The 27,639-nt window shown below is 33.9% G+C and overlaps 1 pseudogene; it reads left to right on the forward strand.

Moving 5' to 3' along the window:
* Positions 1–16,402: 16,402 nt before the first annotated feature.
* LOC143641017 (antizyme inhibitor 1 pseudogene) lies at positions 16,403–17,949 on the forward strand (annotated as a pseudogene).
* Positions 17,950–27,639: the final 9,690 nt, after the last annotated feature.

The following is a 27,639-nucleotide window of genomic DNA, read 5'->3' on the forward strand; positions in this document are numbered from 1 at the left end:
GAATTAAATATAAACAGAAATTCAGCCAATCTACTTTTAAATATAAATCTTACAAAACTTCTCTCATCAATATAGGACCCAACAAATTTGAGAATATTTATCAAGGAGTTACTAGTGGTAGTAAGCATTTTGGAGGAAATCTATCATCAAATGGATATGTGAAATGCAATGAGAGTACTATGAACCAATTAGAAGCAATAGAATACTTGAATATATGGGTTCATGAATGAATCTTAAAAATCAAATGTTCAGTGATAAAAAGAAACATAATATCATAACAACAAAATTTCTAGGTACACAAAATAACAATTCACAGTTTGCAACAATGCATGTTTACTCACTCTGAAGAATCTTTCAAAATGGAGTGTGAAGTGAATTCTAAATACAATTTTTTTTAATTGGAAGTTGCAGTCCCAGAACAATAGAAGCAAGTCAGAGAAAGATGGGATGCTAGAAGAGAGTGGTGCATTTCTCGCCTGACCACTGCTTTATGGTGAACTACAAGAAGGTACAGCTTGTACTCTGTGTGCCTGGTTCATGTGCTTGGCCATGTGAGATGTTTCTGAACAGACTCTATGAAAAACATATATAAATACTTTGAAAGAATTAACAGGAAATTGAAATAGAGATCAAAATTTATTTGGAGGTCCCTCATATTTTCTGTTTCCTTTGGTTAAAATTTTCTGCTTATCTTTAAAGTTAGGGAAGGGAACTTGCTGCTTGTTGAAGGCAGAGTCCATGTTTTGTGGTGTGTGTGGCATATTGTGGAGTGGCAGGAGCCCCAGGTGGAAGATGCATATGAATGTTCACAGAATACGTGAGCTGCAAAAATGACTGAAGGAGAACAAAGTTCTAGAAAGAAGAAACTATGAGGGAATGTATAGTTGACACACAGAAGAAAAGAGGTACATAAGAAACATGTTAAAATGACTTCTGGGGAGGCAAGAAGGTGTGGGGAACGTGGACAGTGGGGTGTGAATAAAAGGAGATTGTGCTTTCTGGAAACTAGGGAGATGATGAGTGGGATTATAACGTTACCTGTAAAATCAAAAGGAAGGAGAAACATAGAAAATGCAATAGATTGTGTTGTCATCATCTGCAAAAAGTTGGGGTCTACATTAATGAACAAGCATAAGAAAAATGTATAATGGAAGAGGATATGCCTATTGTTTTCTTTTAAATTCAGAAAATAAATCAATATTGGTTTTGTTCAAATAAATATGAAGAAAACTTGTGATAAATGTAAGATTTTTCTATATCACTTATATTTTAAAGAATACTAGGAAAGTCCAGAAAGGATTAGTAATAATTCATGAAACAAAACAGAGAAATTATTTACTAATATATTGCCAAATGTATTTAATTTAGAAATGGGTTTCTCATAAACTCCCTCAGTTTTGGAATAGGAAAAATGCTGCCTTTGTAAAAGAGAAATAGTTAATATTTGTTAAGGTTCCTGTCTTAGTCAGCTTTGTGTCACCATGATGTAACACCTGAGACAGGCTACTTATGAGGAAAATGACAGTTTATTTCTCCTCATAGGTTTGAGGGTTCAAGTCCAAGATGAATGGCCCTAGAGGTTGCAGCCTCTGGTGAATGTGGCATGTCATTGCAAGACTTCATGTCCAAGAAGGTGTTCACACCATGCGATGGGAAGCATAGAGACACTGAGAGCCAGGAGTCTCCCACAGTCCTCTTTGATGGCAAACTGATGACCTAATCCTCCCACTAGACTTCACTCTTACAGGTCCATAGCACCACTAATACTGTACCTTAAGGACAAAGCCTTTATGTTTGGACTTTGATGGGACACTTATCCATGCCATAGCAGTTCCTTTTACTTGCAAATGATAAAAGACCAACTCAAACAAACTTTAATTAAACAGCAAAAGAATAGGTAAGAGGCATACATGGTAGTAACTTTCAAATAATGGGTGCAGTTAGGCTCATTTTCAGCTGAATCTCCAATATCTAAGAGCATCACCCATTTGGATCTGCCTTGATTTTCTCTTTCAGTTTCTCAGTTTCTTGTCACAGTTTCTGTCATTGTGTTGACATATCCTTCAGCTTTTTTATATAACAAATCACCATGTATGCTAGAACTCTGAACTTACCTTCAATAATGCAATAGGAAAGAAAGAAAAACTGTACCTCTAACTCAAGATCAGGAAATTCCAGACAACTCTGAGTAGCCAAGCCAGGATCTCAGACCCAGTTTGTAGCAACAGAAAATAGGATTTGTAGACACACTAGAAAAACATAATTTCTACAAATATTACCCATAATCTTCTGCTTTATCTGATGGCATGTTTTTTTCTCTTGCTTGAATTTTGACATAAATGGATTATTCAAAGTTTTTATATTTCTACAGGGATGAGTTAGCTTTAATTCTCACTGGAGAATTATCTTCTCATTTCTGATTTCTCAATTGGTTTCTCTCAAAATTAGGATTAGGAAAAATATATAAATTTCCCAAAAAATGCTGAGAAGGGGATCCTCATATACATAACTCGAATTTCTCCCAAATCCTTTAAATACCTTATAACAAATAAAAATCTTGATTCTGAAACATCAACTGACTTTTGACATAATAAATTTATGAAACAATCTAGTAGTTGCTCTCCCTTCCTCTTCTCTAATAACCTCTTCCTACATTTCCTAATGGCTATCTCTGAGGGGCAGAGATGGCTATTTAGGGTAATGGAGACTCAACAGGAAAGCTTATTCATGATGGATAGCTTCTCCATCCTAATGATAAAACAGTGTGTGTATTTGATATCATTCTCTATACAAAATTAATTTCTGCTAGGACAGAGGTACTCAATGTGATAATTGACTTTTGTAAAACATGGAAAGTGCAACAGGAATAGAACCTAGAGTAAATTTTAAATTTTTAAAGGAATATAATAGATATTTAGATATTACTGACATTATCCTTTTCTTTTTTTTCTGCTTTTTTCCTCTTTAATATTAGAGGACACCAGACTCTAAATGTCTTGATTAAAACAGTTATTCTAACTTTTTGTGATATTTTTTTTAAAAATAGTTTTAAGGCTGGGGATGTAGTTTAGTTTAAGATAGATCATTTTTGTATCATGTGTGTGGCTCTGGATTTCAATCCCCAATGTTTTCAAGAAGTTATTTTTTAAAAAGTCTGTCCTTTCTCCCACAATAATTACCATTCCAGGATACATTTTATATTATTCAGTTATTATGAGTTTTGTACATAAAACCTTTTTTGGCTTTCCAAATAATTCATGTTTGATGATTTCTTTACACACACACACACACACACACACACACACACACACACATCACATCACATCATATTACATTCAAATAATGTGTTTCTTATTCTTTCTTTCTTTCTTTTTAAGCCATTCTCTTTTTAAAACTCAGATCTGGGAATCTACAATCCAAAATCCGGGTATGATTACCTAGACAAACTAGTATTCCACAGGGAATGTAAAACCTACATGGTCTCGATTTTTATTCTTGATTAAGAGTTAATTACCATTTAAAATTCTTTTTTTTAATCTTTTCTGGAATGCAGGCTTTCCCAAGAGCCCAAATGTTTTAGAGTTATTATTCCATAGGTCAACTCTATGCCTTCCTCCCATGGAGTTAAATTGGCAGTCAGGACACAGGCTGACAGCACACAATGCTACGGTGGACTGAAAGGTTATATAATCAATCAACAGCCTGTTAGAAAAGGTCAGTAATATTACAATTATTAAAAAATACATTTTCTTTGGGGACTTGAAATAAAGATCTTCAATGAAGAACTAATGAAGCTAAAGTTTGCACTTCTCTGTTTACACATTCCAGGTGGTACCTGACCTTCATAAATTGTACAGTGCCTCAGAATCTTCATGAAAATGTTAATTTCCTAGAACTGTAGTGGAGCTGTGATGCTGGTATGTTTTTCTGTGCTTTGGGGTTTATTAGAGTTCTGTATTAAAGCATGTTTTTCCTCTTTGATTCAGAAAATTTCATTTAAACTAATTTTTTTTCCTTTAGAGCATGAAAATTAGGACTTTTCTGGATCTCATTTTTCTAGAGTTTTTTTTTTTTTAATTTGAAAGAGGTGGAAAGAAACCCTGCAATATAGGCCTCTATAGACTAATGACTCATCTCTATCTCCTTAAGATTCAGAATTTCTGGAGGTCAAGAAAAGAAGTGAGGGTTGATGTTTTTGCATTGTCCTCCTGCTGTTTGTTTTGGATCAGAGTTTACAAGATTGAATGTCAAGTTTTGGAAGTTGGAATCCAATTTTTATTTTTAACTACAACAGCAAATCCTTATATATTCTAACCTACAGTAAGGTTAGAATTTGGTTAGCAATGAGGTATTTTTATTTCAAAATAGCTAGAATAGAGGAGTTTGAACATTTTTTTTCCTATAAAGAAATGATGAATGCATGAAGTAATATGGAAATGCTAACTATAATGTTTGAATCAGTATACAGTGTTTATAGGTATTGCAGTGTCAAATTGTACTGTATAACATATATATATACACACACACACACACACATATATATATATATATATAATTATATCAATTTTAAAAAGAAAATATAATGGGGTAAAAGTTTGGAAGACCTTTATATAAATGATCAGTATGACCTTGCAGATTAGTATCATATCATAATACTGAAAACAATTTTTGATTTTTTTTAATGGGACATATATACACTGTCAGTTTTATTATATGTAAAAAGATGCTAAAGCACAAAGTATTTTTTATTGGTTGCTCAAGACAATACAATGATCTTGACATGTCATACATTTGATTAAATGGGGTATGCATTCTTATTTTTTGACATGTGCAGATTGCAGGATCACATTGGTTATACAGCCACATTTATACATATAGCAATACTAGTGTCTGTTGTATTCTGCTGCCCTTCCTAGTCCCCCTCCCCTCCCCTCACCTCCCATTACCTCTCTCTACCCAATCTACTGTGACACATATCTCTCTCTCTCTCTCTCTCTCTCTTTTTTCTTAGAAGAAGATTACCACTAAATAGGGACGAGAGGTGGGAGAGAATGGGAGGGAGAAGGGGAATTGCACAGAAGATGTAAGGAGAACCTCATTGTTATACAAAATTACATATATGATGGTGTGAGGGGGGAGAAAAAAAAGCACAAAGTATTTTTATTCTATAGTTCATAATTTGATGCTTTATTCATGAAGCAAATATGGGAAGAGCAAAACATATTTACAAGGTAACTCAGAGTGTAAATTTCTTAATAAATATTTCCTGGAAATACAACAGAATAATTAGAGACAATTCTACTAAGCATATTCCATAAAGAACAAGGTAAAATATTGGAACATGCTTTTGTAACCACATAAATAGCAAGAGAGGAATCAATTATTCTGGGCCTACATCCCTTCCTTCACAAAAGAAAGCAATGAATTCTTTTATAGTGAGGCAAAATAAGGACAGGAGTGATAACTAGTCAATCAGACAGGAATAAATCATAATTTTTCGAAATAATTTTAGAAAAAAAATTCAATAGTAGTTAAAAGAACATAAAAGTCTAGTACCCAGGTGATAAAATGCCAAAAGTATGGTATCAATTAAAAATAAATAGAAAGGAAACTATAGTTTATAGACCCCCCAAACTCAAGCTAATACTAGAAATAGCAAGGAAAAAACACATTAAAACAATTATCCTAACTCTGATCTATATTAAAAATAAGTAATGGCACAGAAGATATGGAAGAGTCAGTCTGAATTTTAAGAATGAAAACTAAAATGTATAAGGTAAAAAATGCACTGAATGGAATTAATGGCTGATTAGATAGTGTGGAATTTGTCTTTAAAGATTAATGTACTTGAAGACATAGCAATATAAACTGTACAAAATGAACAGAGTAAGAAAGGAACTTTAGAAAATGAAAAGGTTATCAATCACATCTGGGACAACTTCAAATATCCTATACATATGTGAACGGAATTATTGTGGGGGTTCCAAGATCAAAATACACAAATATTAGAGAAATAATGACTTTGAAAAATATTTTATTAAAACAATAAATCAACAGATTCAGTGATCCCCTAGCAGAAGAAACATGACAAAATCTCAACCAGTGCATGTCAAATATTACTCAAGAACAATGACAAACAGAAAAATGTCAGAAATCCCTTGAGATAAAAGAACACAGTGACATATGATCAAAGACAAAGATGACCGAAGATTTCTCATCAGATAAAAAGTCATAAGACAGTAAAGAAGTATTTTTAAAGTATTGAAAACAAAAAGAAATAAGACCTCCTTAACTTATAATTAATTCTATAATTACAAAAAAATGTCTTGGGAAAATTAAGTCAAAAGGAAGACTTTGAAATATACAAAAGATTTTTAAAAATCAGTCACCAGATGGGCACTACAAGAAATCCTTTAGTAGAAGGTGAAGAATATAGCAACATGGAGTTACATAGGAATTATACACACTGGATATGGTAACTATGTGGTTAATGCAAAAGTTATTATAGTTACTATTCCAATATCTTAAAAAGAAACCTGGGTGGAGGGTGGGGAGATTGGCATTTGAAGACAGAGGAAGTAGTATGAGCCAAGACATGTAGGCGAGTCTCTAGAAATGTGAAAAGAAAAGAAACTTGACTTCCTTGGATCCTCAAGAAGCCACACAGTCATGTCTGCATGTTTATTCTAGAACTTCTGACCTACAACCACACAACATTGTATTTGTGTCCCTGAGTTATTTTATAATTTGTTACAGCATCAATAGAAAACTAATACAAAGACCAAGTGAGGTTTATATCAGAATTGAACAATATAAAGTTTTAGAATCATCCAATTTAATGTTTCATATTAACAAACTGAAAAATTAAACCATATGATTATCTTAGTAGATGTAGAGAATGCATGAGACAAAGCTCACGTTGATTGCTGATTAAGAACAAAACAACATACAAAAATCCTCCTAGCCAACTATGACTAGAAAGGAGTTTTGATCTGATAAAGTAGATCTATAGAAAACTTACAGGAAGCATTATACTTAAAGATAAAAGAGAGTACTTTTCCCATAAGATCACAAGTATAACAAATTTGTAAGATACAAGATACATGTACAAAAATCAATTATATCACTATATATATATATACGATAACCAATTAGAAATTGAAATTTGAAATACCATATGCACTAGCTTCACATATACAAAATGCTTGGAAATAAGTATGACAAAATGTGTGAAAATTTTGTACCAAACTCATTTTGAAATGTTGATTAAAATAACTTAAGAAGTGCAATAGAAATTCAATCTTATACTTGGTCCTCATAGTCCAAAACAAAAATGATATTATTATATCAATTCTTTCCAAATAGTTCTATAAATTCAGTGCAATCTCAATTTAAACCTTAGTAGAATTTTTGCATAAAATGAGTAATTGTTCTAAAAAAAAAAAAAAAAATATATATATATATATATATATATATATATATATATATATATATATATATATATAACTGAGAATAACCAAAATAAATTTTAAAAATCTTTTTCTCTCAGCTTATCTATGTTCTGTGAATGAAAAGATTTTCTCCTTTATATGACTAAATAGTATCCCATCATGTATATATACTATATTTTCTTAATCTGTCCATCAATGATGGACATTGGGTTTATCCCATATTTAGCCATTGTGAATAATGTTTCAGTAAACATGGAGCACAGCTTTTTTTTCTCAATATACTGTTTTCATTTCCTTTTGATACATACTCATTTTATTATATAAAACAATCCAGGCACAGAAATACAAGTAACACAACGTGAATTCATTCATTTGTGGAATCTAAAAAAGTTGATTTTATGAAAGTAGAAAATAGAATGATGATAACTAGAGACTGGGAAAAGTGGCAGGAAGGAGGAGATGAGGTAGGATCGAATACATAAGTATAAAACTATAGGTAGCAGAAAGCAGTTCTAGTCTACTTCAGAGTAGGATAGCTATAGTTAACAACAGTACCTTGTGTATTTCAAAAATGATGAGAGAATTTGAATGTTCTCACCATAAAGAAGTGGTAAAATATTTGAGATGATTATATGCTTGAATTTGATCATTACACATTATGTATGTATCAAAATATGATATGATGCACATAAATCTGTCTACTATGTGTCAATTAAAATTATGTGGAAAAAGAGTAAAGTTGGTGGGTTAATGATGTGTTTCAATAATTATGAAGCTACTATAATAAAAAGTAATGCTCTGGTACAGTGATGGAAAAAAAGAGTGAACAGAATGGAGAATCCAGAATTAGACTCACTTATATAAACAGCTGATTTCTGTGGAAAGTCCAAAGGCAAACCCTCAGTGTAGAAAGAGCAGTCTTTAAGGCTGGTGCTGTAACAATTGAACAATCATATGCAAGTCACTAAACTTTGAATTGTCATTTATACCATACAAAACAATTCATTCCAATCTAGCATGTATCTAAAATGCAAACTGAAGAAGTACCAGCAAAGAGATAATAAATTGAGAACTATTCAAGTTAAAGATGTGATCACTCACAATTGAAAAAATACAAAAACAAAAGAACTTCCAAGAATCAAGGTGGACTAGTATAAAGAAAATCATCCTTAGATTTCTTCCCGGGAAACGGAGAACATCAAGAGAAAGAAAGACATCATAGAGAAAGATAGAGGCTCACTCAAAAGCCATGGAGTAGCAGATGTCTTCTCAGCAACAATAGAATCCAGCAGACAATGAAGTGATGCTTTCAAATTACAAGAGAAATTATTATGACCCTACCATTTTTATTGAACTGAACTCTTTCAAGATATTGTGACATAATTTTTTTTAGACAACACGATTTTTTATCCAGATAGATCAGTAATGAGAAAAGCATTACAAAAGAAAATTACAACATGGAAGGAAGTTAAGGCATTCAAGACAGAGCATTGGACACAGAAAACAATATGTATTTGGACAAATATAATTATTGTTAAATGTGAATTTAAAACAAATTTATGTGTTTACCATAAAAATGGTAGAACCAGGTGTTGGGGCTGTAGCTCAGTGTCAGAGCGCTCGCCTAGCCTATGGGAGGCACTGGGTTCAATCCTCCTCATTACATCAATATAAAATAAATAAAACAAAGGTATTGTGTCCATCTACAACTAAATTTTTTTTTAAAAAGGGTAGAACCATCTCTGATGACACTGGAAAGATGAATGGGGCTTTTGTGCAATGGATAAAGTAGGATTATATGCTTATCACATTTAAAAGGAAAATAGAAATTCTAAATAATTTTAAAAATTTTATTGACATGGGCTGGGGATGTGGCTCAAGCGGTAGCGTTCGCCTGGCATTCGTGCGGCCCGGGTTCAATCCTCGGTACCACATACAAACAAAGATGTTGTGTCCGCAGAAAAACTAAAAAAAATAAATATTAAGAATTCTCTCTCTCTCTCTCTCTCTCTCTCTCTCTCTCTCTCTCTCTTTAAAAAAAATTTTACTGACATAAAATTATTCATATTTATGGGGTACAGTGTGATACACATGTGTACAACATGAACTGATTAATTAGGGTAATTATCCCTTCATCTCCTTATTCAACCATCTTCTTATCATTTCTTTGAGCTCTTTTATGGTTCTTCATAAAATAAGTAGTAGGGTATTGTGAACTATAATCACACTACTATGCTGTGGAACAAAGTAAAGATAATTTTTGTTGTTATTTTTCAATTACTACTAGTATCATTGCACATAAGAAAAAAAATTCAAACACTAGTGATTTTCAAAAAGTGTAATTAAATTTTTGTCATGGTAGACCAAGGTGCAGTCACTGCAAGATTACTAGGGTGGCTCAGCAATCATTTATTTCAAGCTTTCAGCACTGTGTTTCTTCTTCAAGTTCATGTTCAAAGTCTAAGATAGTTGGTGGAGTTCTGGATTTCTGACTGGAAGAAAAAGAACATGTAAAATCTCAAAACCAAACCACTCTTTCAGACAAATGTGTTTCCTTAAAGATTACCAATAAGCATTTTGCTTACATCTATCTCACTTAGAAATGATCACCTATGGTTGCAAGTGAGGCAAGAATAGGCAATGTTCTATCCAGTATGAGCCATAAAATAATCCTTTATCCTGTGTTGTTAACAATTGGAGAACTCAAGAGTAGATTTTGTTGACCTCAGAACAAATCCCAGTTAATTGCTTACATAGGATTGATCTTTTTAACTGAAATTCTTATTTTTCTTTCTGAATGCAGTTCTTTACAAAAAGGGCAAAAGTAAGTCAAACGAGAAAGAAGTAAGCTTTTTCCATTTTGGAATAGAGGGAAAAGGCCCTAAATTTCCTGATGTAGTGATTTATAAATAGTGAGAATTCAGTAAATATTATATAATCTACTGAATAATTTCTTATATCACATATTCTTGCTAAACACTGAAAATTTGATCAGTGTTTAGCAATTATAGACTCATGCTACTGTGCAAATCCCTTTACATTTGGGATTCTCTAACATGGTGGCAAGAGATTTGGAAAATACAAAACGATTTCCTGTAAAATAAAGTTTTTCCTTTTCAAACCATTCAAGAAAAACAATATATTTAATTTAATAAAATTTTAATATTTATGTTTCATGTATTCCTTTCCATCTCTTTTTGAAAGAAAAATGATGTATAAATTCAGTTTGAACAGTTTTAATTCTGCTATAATATGACATTTCCCTCATAATAACTTGAACTGGTGCAGAGAACATAAAAGCCACAATATAGTTATATATAACTAATAGGATCCCTTTCCTTTGTTCCTTGGTTTACAAATCTTCCTGACTTAGCAGTGGCACCCAAATGCAATTCTCCAAACCCTGCTGACAAGTCTTAGGAATTCAGTTCAGAAGAAATACTGTCTAGTGCATATACTTTTCTTTCAACCAGAGGATTTTGAGCAAGCCTCTGAGGGGTTTGCTGTAATACACTTGTTCCTCTTGGGTAGATCAGTTCTTCAAGAAAATATTCCAAAGGATAGCTGCAGTAAACAGCTGAGAATATACTAGCAGCAAGGTTGATAGAATGCTATCAAATAAGCAAGAATTTCTTAAGACATAAAAGCAAAGACAAAAAAAAAAACACAGAAAAACTAAGAGAAATATTATAAACCCCACTTAATTTTCCAGTTGGCAAGCCAAAGATCATTCCATGAAATGCATCTAAAAATTTTTTCTGTTAAACTCTTTTTAATCGAAAAGAACTTTCTAGGAAAATCAACGTTTTCGTCATTTGTCCTTCATAATTCATAGGTGTTGGTATTGCAAAATAACAGAGACACTTACAAATATTACTGAATACCTCAATATGTCCACATATTTTAAGGATTTTTTTCTTGGCTCATTCTACCTTCCTTTGTGTATTTATAAGCGAGCAGTCAGCATTTGGAGCTTAAAGGGTGTCTGTGTTGCTAGCAATTAAACTATTTTTTCTGTTTCAAACTCAGTCTTCCATATTCTACTTTGTAATGCTGGGGTTAGGAGTCTGCCAACCATACTTCCCTTTTTCCAGCTGTTTCCCTTTAGATTCTGCCAATGAGGACACTAGGAAGAGACAGAAAACACAGAAGGAAGGAAGTCACCCTTCTTTTCATTCACTACCTTTTCTTCCTTTTCAGGTTTCCATTTTTTTTCCTAGTGTCATCCTGGCAGGTAAAATTTGTTCAGTAGCAGCACTTAGTTCCAGTTTGTTTTGTAAAAGTACTTGTAGGGCTCATTTCATTGTGCGCTCTCAATGCCATCAGTCCCAGCCAACTGACACCCCTCCACTGTCCACAGGCTAGCTCCAGGTCCCTCTCTGAGCTTGGAAACACCCTCATGGAGCAGTGCATCCTCCTTAACGTCTGTGTTCAGTTTCAGGAATCCTTTGCCAGTTTTCCAAGTTTTAATAACTGCAATTTTGCCCCGTTGTCTTCAGCATGAAGGATCGTACTAACTTCCAGTAGTTGTTAATTGTGTGATATCTCACTGGTTCTTTCTGCAATTTCAGTATTTGAAACCTTGAACACGATTCATTATTTTAAATGATCTCTCCTAAAATAACTGGTGTGTTTTTTTTCCTTCTAATTACACTCCGTCTAGTGCTCTTTGTTATCCTCAACCATAGAATAATTGCCCTCTTTGTGGAAGTAAATCTTTTTATTTAGAGATTAAATTGATGTGTAAGACTAATTCATTCTTTCAAAATATTTATTTGGTATCTAACAGATATATATATATATATATATATATATATATATATATATATATATATATTGCTTCTGGCACTACAAGGAATTCAGAAAGTTATTAGGCATAAATTCACCTGTGAGTATTTAGGAAATTTTAAATTGTGGAACCTGGATATGTTTATAATAGTTAAAAGACATTAACTTCTTTGTGAATATTACATAGAATGAGTTTTACAGCAATTTATAGTAAAGAAATTATTATTTTTGAAAATTAGAAAACACAAAGAATTTTAATAGAGAATACATAGTAGTAACTTAGATTTTAAAAGTGTATCTATAAGGAACAATTATAAAGTATATTCACAAAGAGATATTGAAATATGACATTATAAGGGAGAAAAGAAAATTAAAGGAAGAGAATATCAAAAGCACTCAAAACATGTATACTACATCAATATTTGGTAGGAATAGTGGGTTTATAAAATGTAGTAGCAGGAAAGAAACTCCATGAAGCATATTGGAGTGAGATAGTGTAAGATCTTGAGAGATTATTTAGTGATCAGAGGGTCTTGTTTTGCTTTTTTTCTCTCCAGGTAACACAGTGAATTCCAAAGATAGTTGATGGCTTACAAGGACTGATCTAAAATATCTTGAGAATTGACTTGATATGGAGAAGACTGAAGAACAGAAAAGCACTTGGAAATATGGGTAAAATAACTAAAAACTTCTTCTCATACAGGGAAATTCGTGTGTTGGGGGCTGTCAGAAATTAGTCATTCAGAGGCTTGTGTTCTCAGCATCTGAGGGAATAAATATAACATTTATTGTGATGGAAACACATAAAGAAGAGGTGTGTGTATGTGTGTGTGCGTGTGTGTGTGTGTGTGTGTGTGTGTGTGTGTGTGTGTGTTATGGAGACTTGAGTTCATTTTTGTACCCAGAAAACTTTTGATATTCTATCCCTCTCTTGTGATGAAGACGAACTTTATCATATAAGGTTAAAAATAAACCTTCCATGAAATCATGGAGGCAAGATGGCGTGTTGTTGTAGAAGCAAAGGTGTGTATGTTATGCAGGAAGGATTAACTGAACCATGATATCAAAAGACACTGCGATAAGATATGAACTGAAAAAGTATAAATTTCCAATGTATAGATAATTGACAACTTTATAAAGGGAAATTTTGGTGCAAAATATGGGGGTCTAAAACCTGATTGGAGGGTGTCAAGTCATAATTTCAGAAATGGATTAGACTTAGCCAGTGCAAACAACACCTTTGAGCATTTTTGCTGTGAAAGGCTTTAGTGAAATGGGACAGTGAGAGAGGTTCAGTTACATTGAAGTGTAACTGAGAAAAATTAGCCTTTACAGAGGGAACTAAGAAAGTTTTTGATAAACAAAAGAATGAAAATAATTTCAGTAAAAGGGCCTTAAATAAGTGATAGTAGATTTACTGATGAGAAAGAAGGTATCCGTAGATAAGAACAAAAATAATTTATTCATAGTGATATAAAGAAAAAAAATTGGGGGGCACAGAAGCATATATTTTGGCAGATTACTTACTAGGTATACATAAAAGTTCTCTTCTGGGTTCTTCTGATTTATCAGTAAAACAGTAGTCATTGTGAGCACTTAAGAGAGTTATTTTTAGAATTTTACAAAGAGATGATAATTGTTTCATTATGAGATTTAGAGAATGAATCAATTTTAAAAAGGCTTTTAATTGCCAAGGGGCACTCAAGATTTTCTTAATTTTTATTGACTATATATCAGTAGTACATATAAATGCTTTTGTTTTGTTTCATTTTGTTTTTCCAAATTTTCACCTGCTTTCAGTATAGACTGAAAATAAATTGATTTAATTGGCTAGGGTTTTGCCAGATTCGCACAATGGAGAGATGTGGGAATTATGGAAGTTGAGGAAAAATGTGAGGGATGATAGAACAGGCAACCTAAGTGAAGAAAAGAAGTAACTAAGTATTAGAAGCAGAGAATAGAAGGGTTCATTGTAGATCTCACTGGGGTAATTGGATTGTTGGATGTGTTAGTACAAGGAGTGAAGTGAAGAAGTATAAATTGATAGTCAACAAGAAGGATGCTTGACTCTGAGATTTTGGATGTAGCACCATTATTATTAATTAAAATATATGCATTGTGACCTTAGGAGTCAAGTAGAATGGGTGACAAAATCATGAAAATAGAGGAATTCAAAGAACTGAGAGTCTAATGTGTTGGATTATTTTTTTGAGTATCTAATTTTCATGATAGGAATAATATTGAAAATGAAGGCAATAATCCAGAAAAAATTTTCAGTAAATTAGTTATGTAAACTTTTTAAATCTATTTAATGCTAATTTTTTTCAGATATTTGTGCTTTGTGTTTGTGATTTTGCTATTTAAAATGTTATTCAATTCCTGTTCAGTCTTGATGAGGAGGCTGTGATGTGCTTTACAAAGAAAATATGTGTTAGAAAAGCTTTTTTTTTTTTCACACATGAGATACAGTCCTGTTGGTCACAATGGGTCAAATATATATACTAGTAGGGTGTCTTCATACAGAAACACATATAAAATAAAACCATGTGTTGATCAGTTGATGAAAATGTTGTGACTAGACTAGAGGGCTTGCAGGAAACTACCCATGCATATTGCTGGAGCAATAGCTCATTATTTGCTAATTCAGTGTTGAATGGGACTCTATAGAAAATAACTACCAAAAATAATAAGTGAAATTTATGTGGGTGTGTGTGTGTATACACACACAGAGAACAAAAATGAATTCAGAAAAATATGTGGTTATATTAAAAACAGTTCCTTAATTTTTGAATCTTTTAAAAGAAATATATGACTGGGGCAAAAATAAGAGCATTATATGGTAATATATATGTAAGTTTTATGTATGAAAATAATAGCATAGTAATTGAGAAAATGAAAATTTACTGTTTTAGGTTTTCATATCAAAGGGGTAACATTATAACAATATTTGAAGACAGACTGTAACAAAATGAAACTGTATACTTTAACCATTAGAACAGACACTATGAAAAAATACAGTATAAATAATAAATCTATAATAATGATAAAAATGAAAAAAATCAAATCTATCAATTTGAAAGAAAAAGAGAAAGGTACAGGAAACAAGAACATATAAGACTAAAAGAAAACAAACAACAGTGTAAAATTTTTAAACCCTCCATGACAATGAATAGCTTAAAACTAAATTAACTAGGTATGCCAATTAAAAGGCAGAAATATGCAATGCAAAAATCTGAAGGAATTTGAAGGTGAAATAAAGATGCACCACCTCATTCTCAATGATTAATAGAACAATATAAGCCAATTTTACCTAATTGATATCTGTAGAATACTTAACCCAACAATAGCAGAATACATATTTTTTTTGCAAGTGAAATTGGAACATTTATCAAAATGAACCAAATATGAAGATACATGATATATCTCTATAAATTTTAAATGGCTGAAATTATACAAAGTTAACATTCTAAGTACAAAATACAGTTTAGTTAAAAAATAAACAAGATATGTGGAAAATCTACAAATATTTGGAAATTATACAAAGTACTTTCATATAATTTATGCATGAAAGATAAATTATAAGGAAAGTTAGAAAATACTTTGAACTGAAGGAAAATAAAATTAGCCATATCTCGACACTCTTTGGCTCTCCTCGCGGCTGAAGCGTTTCCTTTTTTTCACCCTGTTGTCGCCTTCTCTGCCTCTTCTTTTCCTTTCTCGTTCTGCTGCTCTGCGGTGTGACGAGGCCAAATCCTCTCCCCACCCAGCCCGCGACTTTTTCCTTTTACCCGCGCTGCTCCATTTCTCTCTGGCCGCCGCTGCCACTGCTGCTCAGCTGGTGTCGGTGCAACGCTTTTCTGCCCACGTCGTCCCCGCAGCCTATGGCCCAGGCCGCCTTGGGTATTTCTGCTCAAGGTAACCACATCCCTCTTTAAAAATTCCGCCGAAAAAGAGAAGACGCTTTACCCGACTCTTTGGGCCGTTATCTCATGGCGAACTTTCTGACCAAGTATACAACTACCCAGAAGGCCTAGGAGAAGTTCTGTATAGAGAGCAGTTCGACTTTAACGCCGAGCCACCTTGGGAACCTAGCTAATGATAGGGGGGTTCCATCTCCTAACTTGTCCATGGAGGTCTTCACTTCAGAAATCCAAGATTCATATTCATCCAGCTTGGTGTCAAGTGGGCTGTTGCTGCCAGAATTATCTTGTGATTATTTGAAAGATGTATCAGTTTCTTCTGAAGTACAATCAACTGTAGAAGCCTTTGTAGCAGTTTGTTGCATATTCTAAGGACCCAGACATAGGCTTGGTGGCCCGTCTCTTGTTTTTCCTGGTTTATGACTTTCGGCTTTGTGGAATACGGCTGAGATGAAAGGATTTATTGACGATGCAAACTACTCTGTTGGCCTGTTGGATGAAGGAACAAACCTTGGAAATGTTATTGATAACTATGTTTATGAACATACTCTTACAGGGAAAAATGCATTTTTCGTGGGGGATCTTGAGATTGTGAAGAAACACAGTCAATGGCAGAATGTAGTGGCTCAGATAAAGCCATTTTACACAGTGAAGTGCAACTCTACTCCAGCTGTACTTGAGATTTTGGCAGCTCTTGGAATTGGATTTGCTTGTTCCAGTAAAAATGAAATAGCTTTACTGCAGGAATTGGGTGTATCTCCAGAAAATATCATTTACATAAGTCCTTGCAAGCAAGTTTCTCAGATAAAGTATGCAGCAAAAATTGGAGTAAATATCATGACATGTGGCAGTGAGATTGAATTGAAGAAAATCGCACATAATCATCCAAATGCCAAGGTCTTACTACATATTGCAACAGAAGATACTATTGGAGGTGAAGAGGGTAGCATGAAGTTTGGCACTACACTGAAGAACTGTAGGCATCTCTTGGAATGTGCTAAGGAACTTGATGTCCAAATAATTGGGGTCAAATTTCATGTTTCAAGTGCTTGCAAAGAATCTCAAGTATACGTACATGCTCTATCTGATGCTCGATGTGTATTTGACATGGCTGGAGAATTTGGTTTTACAATGAACATGTTAGACATTGGTGGAGGTTTTACAGGAACTGAATTTCAATTGGAAGAGGTAATCATGTTATCAGCCCTCTGTTGGATATCTACTTTCCTGAAGGTTCTGGCATTAAGATAATTTCAGAACCTGGAAGCTACTATGTGTCTTCTGCATTTACACTTGCAGTTAATATCATTGCAAAGAAAGTTGTTGAAAATGATAAATTTTCCTCTGGAGGAAAAACCGGGAGTGATGAACCAGCTTTTATGTATTATATGAATGATGGTGTTTATGGTTCTTTTGCAAGTAAACTATCTGAGGACTTAAATTCCATTCCAGAGGTTCACAAGAAATACAAGGAAGATGAGCCTCTCTTTACAAGCAGCCTTTGGGGTCCATCCTGTGATGAGCTTGATCAGATTGTGGAAAACTGTCTACTTCCTGAGCTGAATGTGGGTGATTGGCTTATCTTTGATAACATGGGAGCAGATTCTTTCCATGAACCATCTGCTTTTAATGATTTTCAGAGGCCAGCTATTTATTACATGATGTCATTCAGTGATTGGTATGAGATGCAAGATGCTAGAATTACTTCAGACACAATGATGAAGAACTTCTTCTTTGTGCCTTCTTGCATTCAGCTGAGCCAAGAAGACAGCTTTTTCACTGAAGCTTAAACAGGCATTCATGTTTCTTTAGATCTGAAGTTAGCAGGTTAAGCTTGTCTGGTCTACATTCTGATGAAAAAAATTAAACAATCTTATTCTGTTAATTCTCTTGGAAACAAAAATTAATAGTAATAGCTATTTGGGACCAGACGAAATCAGCTTTCATTTATAATTCATTTTGGGGGTAATGGGAGATTTAGATAATGTATCCAGATTTAAACTTACCAGTTTGAACAGCCCCTTAAGTGTTTAAAATAAAATATGCAACAAAATGGATGACTTAGTGGAGATGGAAGCCCACTAATTGGGTTCCCCATTAAACCGTTTACATACCAAGTACACAGTTTTTATACTAAGGATTCGTGTTAAAAAGTCTTGTAAAGTTAATGTCTTTCACCCAGATATATCAGATGTCAGTGGAAGGCAAACGTGACTTCATTAGATACGTTTAGTGTATTTAGAATGTGTAAATTTGTGCTTTGAACTGTAGTTTAATAAATGTAAAATTGCATCATAGTATTTGTTGTATTTGACCTAATGTAACCCTTGTATGATTGCAATAAAATTTTGTGTAGATTTAAAAAAAAATTAGCCATATCAAAAATTTTTAATGTAGTTAAATTAGTGATTAGAGGGAAATGTATAGCATTAAACACATATTTAAATATAATAGATATTTATTACCCAAAAAAGTAAATGATAGAATAAGAAATAACTGTATAGGTGGAAATAAGTGCAGTAAAAAATGAATCAATAGAACAAATCAATAAAACTAGAAGATGCTTGTTTAAGAAGATGAAGTAAATGAATAAACCATTAGTTTAACTAATTAGGAAATTAAAAAGAAAAGATAGAGAACAGGCAAAAATTGCCAATATTGTGGACATGTATCATCCCTGGGCATTAGATAGATCTTATAAAGACAATACCATATAGGGATATTTTTAACAATTTTATTTCAATGCATTTGACAATCTAAATAAAATGTACAATATCCACTTCAGACATATTTCACTTAAGAACAACTGGATAAACAAAAAAATCCACATTGATAAAAGAAACAGAATTGGCAGTCAAAACCTTCCCATAATTAAAATCTCCATCTCAGAAGGCTTCACTAGTGAATTCTACCAAATGTGAAACAATGAAATAACAGAAATTTTATTACACCAAATATATAATAATGAAATAACAGAAATTTTATTATAAACATTTTTTACAAAATTGAAGAGGAAAGAACATTAATACATGTATGAAGCCAACAAAGAATTTAGATTTCAATTTGTAAAAAATGGCTATCATTAACATACAAACAAGTTCTTAATAAAATTTTAGCATACCAATTCAAACAAAATGCAAAAGTAATATTATGATATGCATACTGTTTTAATCATTTAAATAAACTTCCATAACTTAATGATTGTATTATAGTGGCACCCCTCCTCCATAAAAAAGTCTTAACTGGGGTTCTCCAGAAATCTTCACCATGGCTGATTTTAGGACTGTCAGCAAAAGAATCTCTACAAAAGAGCTCAATGTAGATAAAGTTCCTATTTTCATGTTACCCTATTTTACTTGGCTACTGGCCAGGAAGAAATCAGCACTCCAGAATTATTGCCTGCAAGGTTGTGGTCTCTGAATATACAGTTGTATGATAAAATTGGGGATTCCCCTGTTTGTTTTTTTTGCCAGAAGTATGTTGATATATGATTAGATTGGGTCTGGCAGCCAAATAAAATAAAAGGTTACTTAACAAATTTACAAGCTATCTTAGTTCTTTCAAGAAAGATTTCAGGCAGTTATGTTTGTTTGCTCTCTTTGCTGTTTTAATGGAGACATAACTAAAATGGAACCATGGGGGAGGTTCATAAGTGTCGTGAAAATATTAACAGTCCCTTTGGAGTCCCAAGGTCCCAGGGGCTACAGTGAAAAAAATATATTTTTTCTTAGGTATTTGGATTATATTATCTGCCAATAATATTCCAGAGTAGAGATAAACAGGGTCACTTGAGGAAACCAACCTGATCTTTAGCTAACTTCTTGAATAAGTTACTCTATATAGAGATATAACAAAGTGAAGAATTTTATTTACCAGAATTCATCCTTGAGAATTCTCTATTTGAATTTCTCCTGAGACAACCAGGCTGAGTGTTAGAAGAAATGCAATTCCCGGGGCACTCTGAGAGTCTTGATTATTACAGATTGGGGGAGACTGAGGCAGGAAGGCTGCTGGTTCCTTCAGCCCTGGGAGACCAACTTGGTGCAGCTGGGAACCAGGACTATAAATATGAACAGCTGCTTTTAAGGAGTAGAGCTGCAGAGGGACACTAGGGAAAGCAGAAAGCCAAGATTCCAAACAGGGTGGACGACCCAGGGTGTTTCAGGGAGACAGCTGAAAGTAATTGCCTAATGGGAGTCTCAAGGCACCTGCAGTTTGTTAGAGAATTGGAGAGAAATAGAAAAGGAATTCTTTTGGTGGGATTCCTGCTGTGGGTTAAGAATTGGATCCTCATTAATGTTCATTGAAAGCTAAAAGTAAACGCAGGAATTGTTTCTTAATTACTCTTGCTAGACTATGGTATCTTTAAAGTGTGACCATGTAAGAAATGGGCCATATAGGAACCCCTGTTTATTGTTGCATTACATAAAAAAGAAAGAAAAGAAGTTCAATCATAAAACCATGGACAATAGAGAGATACTCTGGAAAACATTTGCAGTGCTCATCTGAGCACTGTCTGGTAGACTAGTAGGCCTAAAGATTCAACTCATCTGAATTATTGATATTAAGAATCTTAGCTTGGGCTGAGAGTATAGCTTAGTGGTAGCATTTGCCTTGCATTTATGAGGCCCCAGATCCCACCCCGAGCACCAAAACCAAAAACAGAAACAGAAACAAAAACTTAACTTGATATCAGTAGGAATTTAAATTATCTACCTATTTTTTTCTGGTTCTGTGAAATCTCCTACTCAGCTTTGTGTTGCATGCTCTCTGGAAAATAATGCATTGGATGAAGAACTCAAGATTTCAGTGCACTTCGCATTTGTAATTCTTATTGCACAATAATAAATGAATTTTATGATTTTATACTTCAGTGTCCGTGACCTCAGTTAATGTGAATCTTCGTTTGATTGAACAATGTGTGTCCTAAGGTTTCTGAGCTTAAAAGGCTAAGTAATTTACACTTGACCTTGGAAAATTTAAAACTGGCCCTATGAGGGCTCTTAAGACACTGCCAGTCTCCCAAACTTCATTGTGGCACATTCATCTTTCCTCTTCAAACTAGCCTAATTCACATGTCAGTCAGACCTATTTAGGGAAGAAGACACACAAACATACATGAACAAGCACACACATTTAATCTTCATAAACAAGGGGGAGACCAGGGTGCAGAGGACAGAGGCATAATAACCCATCTCATCACAAAGCACATCCCATTGTCAGCTGTGTTCTAACATGGTAAGCTTCCCTTCCCTGGCATTATGCAAGGAGAACTTGTTAGTTGCAGAGCAGGCTGAACAAATGTTTAGCTGCAGGATAGCCTGGACACTGGACCCCCATCCATCTGGTTCCTTATTGCTTGTTTGCCTCAAGGCTGAACACTCAACCCCACTCAAGGCTGAGCACTCCACCCCCACATGTCTTGTGCAAGGGAAATCCACATCTGGCCCCTGCCTGGTTTGCCTGAAGGGAGAAGATGACACCCTTAGTATGATCTTATCACTGTACACCAACAAGGCAGCTTGCAGACCCAGAGACTCCATTAGATTTTGGTTATAAACACTCTCTCCTGCCGGGCTCCCTCTTTATTCTCTCACTTTCATTATCTCTCTCCCTCTCTTTTTTCTCTCTTTCCTCTCTCTCTTTTTCCTTTCTCTCTCTTTCCTCCCCCCCCCTCTCTCTTTCTTCTTTCTCCTGTCAATCAGACACCGCCACAAAAAAGATCTCTTGGTCACTCTGAGTGTTGTAGTCACTTTCCTTTCAGGACTGACTGGTCTCTGGCAATGATAGCACTTTAACTCTGAGACTTATTTTTATCTTATTTTTTTTTTGATAGTGGGGATTGAACCCAAGGATGCTTAACCACTAAGTCACATCCTCATCCCTTTTTTAGATTTATTTTGAGACAGGATCTTGCTAAATTGCTTAGGGCCTCACTAAGTTGCTGAGGCTGGCTTGTGGTTCTTTTAGCTTCAGCCTCCTGAGTTGCTGGGATGATAGGCATTTGCTTTATCATTTTTTTTTAAGCTGAAATGAAAAAAAAAGTTCAGTCTTTTGCACAATCATTACATATGAATGCTCACTTTTCACTTAGTAGTCAATACTGTTGTTATAATTATTTTGACATTGTATTATATAATCAAGTATAAGATTTATAGCCATAACAGACACGGTGAATGTCCATATTTAATACTCTGTGACTATGAGAATATGAGACTCATAATGCTCAAATACCTGATTTATGGACATTAATTAATAACTTTACTAGGTCAACAATATGTGTACTCTGTTCTTAATATAACCTCATCTAAGTCCTTAGGAGTCATTCAAAGTCCTGTGCAATCCATACCCAGACATCTTTCTAGCTTCATCTTCTACGTCTCTCCTGCTCACTCCCTCTCTTTGGGCATATCAGCTTCCTTGTTGCATGATCACATGTCAGGTTCTGGGCAGTTGTTCTTCCCTTCTGAACTATGCCCACTCCTCTGCTGTCTGCTCAGCCTGCTCTCTCTGGCCTTCTATTTTGCGTTCAGCTTAGGGAGTCCTTCCTGACCTTTTCATATTATCTTGTCAACCTTTCATTATTGTTACTCTCCTTACCCTTATTTAGTTGGCTTCGTAATGTTTTTCTAATATTAACACAGCATGTCTGTTTTGTTATGGCATATCTTTCTATTAGTTCTTCTTACTAGAGTATAAGTTCCATTAAAGCAGGAACTTTGTTTTGGTCATTGACCCTAATGCCCTAAGCCTACAAAAATGCCCAACATATAGGAGGCACTCTTTAAATATTTGTTAATCTTTCTGTTATTGCTTGTAATATCCATTCTACCTGGGATTCTTTCCGTATTCCTTACTGTCTTTATTTCCTCTAACTGGCTACCTCCTCATTCATGTTTAAAAAGAAATGCAAATATGGTTTCCACCTTCCTAGGAGTAAGATATAGTTAGATGTCCTCAAACTATTTCTATTAATATTTGTGTCTCTCTTTATCATCACTTTAATGTATTAGGGTATGATATTCTCTATGCCTATTGCTTTGTGTTACAGAAAGCTGAAACCATATGTATCTCTACTGAATAATCTCTGCTAAATGCTCTGCTAAGCATTATGCACTCTGCCTGAATTACCTTATCTAATCATCACAAGAAGCCAATTAGCCAGCAACTCTGTTAGCGTTATGATTTTATCAAAGAAAAAAAATGAGTTAAGTCACAAGATTAAGTCACAAGATTGGGTTAAGTCACAAGACACCAAAGATCATGTATTTTTTGTTATTGAAAATGATGCCTTTTGGAATTGTTCTCTGTAGTTTCAGCACAAAGTGTATCCTTGTTAAATAATAGTTGATGAATAAGTGAATGTGCCAATGAGAGGACCAACCTACAAACCCAATCTTTCTTTCCTAACTTGTGAAGTTGCTGTGTAGAAGTATATCCTTCTGATTGGGAAGAGTGAAGATGAGATAAATAAAGTGTTTTTAGAAGGAGGGGAATTCCCTCTGGGAAACAATGCAGAACCCAGTTATAAGAGTTAGGCCTTACAGATAGAGGCTGGCTAGAAAACAAATTAATTCCTTGATGCCACTGGTGTGGCTTAGAATTTTTTAAATTTCTTTTCCTCCCAAGCTCCCTCTCCCTATTCCACAGTGAATCAACCTCCCCATATCAAAGAAAACATTCAGCATTTGTTTTTTTGGGATTGGCTAACTTTACTTAGCATTATCTTCTCTAACTCCATCCATTTATCTGCAAATGCCATGATTTTATTCTCTTTTACTGCTGAATAATATTCCATTGTGTATATATGTCACAAAAAATAATTTCTTAAAACTTCTTGAGATCAGAATTGATTCCAGTGTCTTAAGGAAAGAAAAACTAGAGCCAGCCAGGGTAGTATATGTCTGTAATCTAGTGTATTGGGAAGCTTAGGCAGGAGGATTGCAAGTGCAAGGCCAAACTCAGCAGTTTAGTGAGATGCTATCTCAAAATAAATGATAATAATAATAATAATAATAATAATAATAATAATAATAATAATAATAAAAAGTGCTGCGGAAGATGTAACTTTGTGGGAGAGCACCCCTGTGTTCAATTTCTAGTAATGCAAAAAAAAAGAGTTAAACTGCATAAATCTAAATACTACTTTAACAGTCAATTGTGACTTGCAAAATTTCTTATAATTACTTAATCTCTCTGTGGTTCAGATTTCTCACTTGTGAAATGAAATAATAGCACCTACCCCATCTAGTGTCTGTGGTGACTGAACAAGTCATTCTATATGAAAAGCTAAACTTACTGCCTATTCACCTAAGCATTGCAAATTGTAATCTACAATTACATTTCCCAAGCAGTTAAGAGTCAAGTGTGCCCAGCTATTGAAATAGGCAAGTTTCTCATTCTTACCATTGCTACTGTCTCTGAACCAAAATTTAAAAATTAACACTCTAGGTCATACTGAAAAAAAGTGAATTCTGTGCACCTATGAAGTAGCCTAGGCTTCACTATAATAAAAATGCATCAAAATATGAGGATTTCTACTTAGAAATTTAATGGTGTGAGATATTTAGAGCAGAGTTGTTTTATGATTTTTTTTCTGGAAAAAATCTTTTTTGACTTTGCTGTGACTAAGAACACCAGGTCAAAGTGTTCTGAGGTGAGTTCCCAAAATAACTATGGACTCACATAGGAGATGTGCTTGCTGAAGGAAGTGAAAGCTTGGCTCCTGAGGTTGCCAGGCAACAAGTCATGTACTTGGCATGGAGGTTAGTTTCCTGGAAACATTAGCAGAAGCAACTCAGACACGCTCGACTCTGCAGGTGCATACAGATCGTATAGATTGGACTTTTAAGCCATTTTCTGATATTAAAGAAGATTCTAATATGAATGCTTTGAAAATACATCTATCAATCATCCTCTGGATCTAGTCTCATTTCTATAAAAAACAATAGATGGGTGAATTAAACAAGACATTTTACAATAATAATGCAGTTGCTTGGTAGAAATTAGATGCCCTTTTCTATGCTATTTACAAGAACTGTGTGTCAGATCCTTTCCCACCCCCCACTTCCCAAAGTCAATCAATCAATTGATCAGTCAGCAAGTCTATGATTCTATAATAACGTGAATTTTTTAGGTGTTATAAGACATGCATGAAAGATGATTCCTATACTCTAAGTATTTTACTATTGTTTGTGAGAGTTAATTTAAGAATGTTGCAAGCTGCTTTTGATTCACATGATATTAAAAAGACCAGTGGGTTACAGGGCTTAGGTTGAAGGGAGAAGTGTTAGGTGGAGCATAAAGGATTTTTAATGCAATTAAGCTATTCTGTATGTACTGTTCTGAATACTAGGATAATAGTCATCATTGTACATTTGTTAAAGCCCATGGTACAACATCCAGAGTGAACTCTAGTGTAAAAACTATGAAATTTGAGTGATAATGAGGAGGGGTCAATGCAGGCTCCTTGATTTTTAACAAATACCACCTTTGGTGGAGGATGTCGATAGTGTAAGAGCAGAGGGCTGACAAGACCAAACAGTTCTGTTGTGAACCACCTAAGTCCTCTAAAACTAAAGTTTGTTTTTAAAAAATGAGAAATACTACTGTTAATACTTGTATCTATGAAGAAAAGAAAAGCAGGACAAGGAGAACCTAGGGTGAGATTGCTGTTTCAGATGTGGTTCAGAAGGTACCTGCAAGGGAATGTATGCTATATGAGCAGAAACATGAAGGAAAGGAGAGAACCATGGAGATCTCTGAGGGAAAAACCTTCCACACAGAAGAGACAGGATGTGTGATCGCAGAAGATATTTGGCAAAAAAATTATAAGTGCACTAACCAAAGTTACTAGCCAAAGAGTAGATGTGGTAATGACAGACACATAAAGCAAGTTAGAAACAGAATCTCAAACCTCAGAATATTTTAAAAAGAAATGGCCATGTACTCAATCTTTTACTCGTGTTTTCATTCACTTTAGCCAATGAGTAATGTCTCAGTCCATTTGCGCTGCTATAACAAAAAGGAACAAAAAGTGGGTGCTCATAAAAAGCAAAAATTTATTTCTAACAGTTCTGGAGGCTGGGAAGTTCAAGGTCAAGGTGGCAGCAGATTTGGTAGGGATGACTTCTCCCTATCCTCAGATAGTGGAAGAAGTAAGACAGCTCTATGGGGCCTCTTTTTAAAGTTTTTAATTGACAAATAATAATTATACATATTTATGGGGTACAGAATCAAAATTTGATACATGTATAAAATGCTGAATGATAAAATCAGGGTAATTAGCATTTTCATTTCTTCATCATTTGTCATTTCTTTGTCTGAACAGAGAAGCCTGCAGACACCTTTCTTCTGGTTGCTTATAAAATGTGAGAATCTGGTATCAACTCCAGTCACTCTACTGTGCTGTAGAAGGCCAAAGTTTTTTTCTTCTTATCTAAAAGTGTTTTGATATTCCTAAAAGGAGGCTGGTAATGGGGCCTTTTTATAGGGGCACTAACCTCATTCATGAGCATTCTGACCTCATTACCTAAGCATCTCCCAAAAACTCCTGACCACTAATATTGTCACCTTGGTAATTAGGTTTCAACATATGGATTTTAAGGGGAAACCAACATTTAGACCAGATTTTGGAGTCAGTTGTTTAAAATCAGACATTTATTTATTAATATTTATGCATCAACTTCTATGTACCAGTCACTACATTTCCCTACTTATGCACTTCTCATGGCCTAAATAATTATGGACTCTCATTTATCCTGGTCCAGGCAATAAATTCTGGACAAGCATTTGGCATCCCCATGTCCAGCATTTATTGCCTAGACTATTGCAGTACCTTTCTTCATGGTCTCATCCACTTTGTTCTCACCTGTACTAATACAATCTCTCCTGATCCATAATACATTTTCCTGTGGTGGAAAAAATCTATCCCATAATACTAACCTGAACACTTAAAATAACTATAATCCACCAAAATGAACTGAATTTCTGAATGCTTGATGGCTTTATGAATTAATGTATTCAAATTATCTAAAAATTAAAAATAAAGCAAAATATAGACTATGTAAAAGTTTAATACTATGCTGGAGAATTTTTCATCATTTTATGCAAGGGCCAACTCCCTTGGAGATTGTAAATATGCTCAACATATTATTTACTATTGATTATTCCTCATTTATTTTACAATTCATAAAGCTATAGGTTAACTTTTAGAATAACAATAAAACAAGATGACTTTATTTCTTTAACCAGGAAAGATAATTTTAAAGTTTATGATTTTATTGCAGTCTAAGATACAAAGAAGTTTATTTTAAATTTAATGTAAGAATTTTACATTAGCATTCCTAGTTCATTGATTATATAAAATCCTATCTTTTTTCTTTTAACATTTAAAATTAATTTATTTTAAACTAATATATAAAAACATAAAAGTTGCATGTTAATGGACTACAATGTGATATATTCAATACATGTACACA

Source organism: Callospermophilus lateralis, unplaced genomic scaffold (assembly GCF_048772815.1).
Source record: "Callospermophilus lateralis isolate mCalLat2 unplaced genomic scaffold, mCalLat2.hap1 Scaffold_82, whole genome shotgun sequence".
NCBI lineage: Eukaryota > Metazoa > Chordata > Mammalia > Rodentia > Sciuridae > Callospermophilus > Callospermophilus lateralis.